At 35.8% G+C, this 3668-nt stretch overlaps 1 pseudogene; it reads right to left on the bottom strand.

Moving 5' to 3' along the window:
* On the bottom strand, nucleotides 990–2556 carry LOC109222925 (annotated as a pseudogene).

Below are 3668 nucleotides of genomic sequence, written 5' to 3'. Positions count from 1 at the left end.
ATTCGAGTAAAGTACTTTTATAAGTTCTTTTCATAGATCCTTTTCAATTTGAAGAAGCTAAAACTGATAGAATGGATTTTGTTCTTGTACTAAGCGAGGCATGTTTTCTAGCTAAATTGTAACAAATTGGACTTAGAGCATTGTAAGACAAGTTTATAAACCGCCAAAACAATAAGAAAATTAAGAAGGAAATTTTTCTGAGAAAATTGCTAGTAAACCAGCGTCAAGATCTTACTTCTAACAACATTAGAGTAGAAGCTATGCATCCCCTTATGTTTTTTTCTGCACACTGAACTTTCTCAATGTTACCAAATTTGAAGCTTCACCACCTTTTACAAGGCATTTAAGAGCTCAACTTATATATACTGACAATAAAAAAATGTCCACACCATCAATGCAGACGGTTATGACGTAATATACTATTCTATTTTTTATGCTGTGATATCAGACTTGATATGGAGAACTGCATGTTACTTGTCGTAAGTCAAAGTTCTTTACATGAACTTTTACACTATAAATGCACCAAACACAAACTCCTAAGTCCTAATTAAGAGTTCAAGACTAATTAACAAAACCATCCCGATTTAAAAGATTGGTGCGATTTAGAATCTAAAGAGAACTAAAACATCAAAAAAGGTTGACTAAGAAAATTGTCATCAGTGAGCTTTAATACTTGAATTTATATCAATTTAGAATCGAACAAATGAAAAAGTGACATCTATAGATTGCTAGAAAATTACAACTAAGAAATGGACGAAGTTTAAACGCAAGGAACAAGATTATATATATGTATATCATGCGTTTACAAGAAAACAGAATTAAAATGCAGACTAATGTACTGTGTATTTTCTCTAAACAATGGTTATGTATCATTTGTTTTGTTGGATCTATTAATTACAATATGTGCATAGAAATATTTACCCGGGTGAGAAAGGAAAAAAGAGATTTAAAAAAAAAGAAGAGAGAGGAAAAAACAGAGTGCAAATAGTTTATGAGTCATCCCCAACCTCAGTTGTTGGACCAATACCAACTTGTAACCATTGTGAATGATTCTCACAACTGGTATTGGTATCCTTTAGGTCACTTAGCTTTGCTAATTTCAGTTTACTGTCTGCTTCATCATCTTCTACAATTTGCGTTGCTTTATCATGGATGATGCTATCGTTCATGTTGGTTTTTTTTCAGTACGATTATTATTGTTGTTGTTATCGTTATTGTTTTCTTGACTCTTGTTGTTATCATCCTCGTTTTCTTGGAGCGGCTGCTCGTATTTGTTTTGGTATATAACTTCATCTTTTGCTTCCTTATTTGCATTAATATTACGCCATGGATGCAAGTGTTATATCTGCGGAAACCTCAAAGCTCAACGGATTCGTCCAAGGTTCTTGCCTTAGTACGATGGACATGTCTTGATCATCTGCTGGAATGTTAAGATCTAAAGGATCTGATATATGCAATGTTGATTTTTCATTAATTTGTTCTAAGGGATTGTGAAAATGAAATTTAGCAACAAAGATAGTTGAATCTTGGGAGTTGGAAGTGATCCAATGGCACCTTTTGTGGCCACCTAAAGCTTGCCCTGTTGAGAAAACTCTATGGCAAATTGAACATTCATGAACTTTTGATTTTCTCCTAGAAGCTCCTATTAATGAGGGGCCTTGTTCTAATTGGTAAGATGATGATTTTGAACCTTTAAAATAATCTTCATTTGTGGTCACATAATCATGATTAACTAAGCCGCTATCATCTGATTGATCTTGTTTGGCTGCATAACATCCTTTAACCTTCTTGTGACTTGCTCTATATCCACCTAAAGCTTGGTGGGAATTGAATACTTTTTTGCATGCTTTACATTCAAACAATCCTTTGGAAGCTCCTTTAGCCTTGTCCAATGGTAATATAAAAAAGTCACTTTTTCTACCATATTCGAGATTTTTGTCTCGATTCACGAGAGGTGTACTATTAAGGTAGGTCATTGGATTCTGCCTCTCCTCCTCCTTACTAGCCGAGGCACATGATTCCTCTGGCTCGATGTCTAATGGGTCACCCTTGTATTGGCTAAATCTATAAGACAAATTTTGCAAGGAGAAGATATTCTTGCTCACTTGATATACTATATGTTGAACTAAAACTTCCAACTTTAGTCCTCAAGGATCTTTTCCTTTTAGACCAACCATAACCTTTTCTTCCACAAATATATTTCTCACCATCTGAACCACCAGGTGATGATACCAAGGACTCAACATCATCTGAGCTACATTTTCCATGTTCAAGAAAAAATTTCCATCACAAGAATTCTTTCCCACAATTCTCACATACCCTAGTGTTCTTTAGCCTATTAGGGTTTGCACTCAATTGATACATCCTCTTGTTATCACTTCCTCCATGTTTGTCTTCCCAATCACTAGCTTCATCATCATACACAAATGCACTCTCATCTCCAATCCCATGAGCTCTCATATGCCCACCTAGAGCTCTCCCACACATAAAAGCCTTCTTACATACTCTACAATAATGCCTAAAATTGGGTTTTTATTCTTGATCAACACAAGCCATGACTAACAAAAAATAAAAAAAGTAAAAAATTTACCCTAGTACATAGTCAACTATGTGTGAGAGTAAGGCAATAAAGAAGAAAGTGAGAGAGTGAGTTAGGAGGATGAATCAAGAAAGAAGAAAAAGTAATGGGGTGTGGCATGGGTTTGGGGGGGGGGGTTGCGGTAGGGGGTTGTTGTTGTAGTAGAAGTTGTTGTAGGCTTGTATGCTTAAAAAAAAGTTCATCCTAATTTCTAGTTAGAGCCAATGGTTTGTTTTGTGAGGAGAGAAAAATATATAGGAGTTCGAGTGGGAGTAAGGGAGTGAAGGTGACAAGTGGAATGGAGGGAAAAATTAGCCCAGTAAGATTGAAAGACTTTTTCTACAAACTTAGTGGTGGCGCCACCGTCTAACGGCGGAAGCTGGTGTATGTTAAAAATAGTGAAAGGAGCTAATTAACTGCTAAAGTAATTCACATCCCTTCAATTTCAAGCCAAGACATTAAAACTACTACTACTACTAAAGTCCTCATGCGTTCTCCTGTTATATCTCTTGGTTCTATCTGTTCTTTTAACTTCCACACAAAATATTGTCTTTCAGAACTTGTCACGATTCAAAATCCCACCTTCAGGATCGCGATGACACACCTAGCCCTAGGACTAGATAAGCCTAACACATGCTGAGAATTAACAGAATTAACCAACTTAACTGCAAAACATTAACTGATAACTGTAATAACATAATTGAACCGAACGTCAGTCATAGTACCCCAAAACCGGTAGTACATAGTTTTAATCTCTACCGAGTAAACTAAAAACTCTAAATACAATACTGTTCCGGACTGAAAATAAATAGTAGTAATGCAAGACAACATAAGGTTACTCTGAGGCCTGCGAACGCAATGGCAGGTATACCTTGAAGTCTCCGCAGCAAATCACAAGCAGCTAACCAATGTCTCATTGTTTGGTTTCTTATTGTTAGAATTTAAGTTACAGTCAAACCCTCTATAACAACCTCGTTTGTTCCGAATATTTTTGGATGTTATAGCGAAGTGCTGTTATAGAGAACATATATTATAACATAACATGAAATTTGGTTCCGAAAATGTCACGACCCAAATTCCATATTAGGCC

This window comes from Nicotiana attenuata, chromosome 2 (assembly GCF_001879085.1).
Source record: "Nicotiana attenuata strain UT chromosome 2, NIATTr2, whole genome shotgun sequence".
Lineage (NCBI taxonomy): Eukaryota > Viridiplantae > Streptophyta > Magnoliopsida > Solanales > Solanaceae > Nicotiana > Nicotiana attenuata.
Note: the sequence above shows the minus strand (reverse complement) of the source record. Positions and strands in the feature narration are given on the sequence as shown.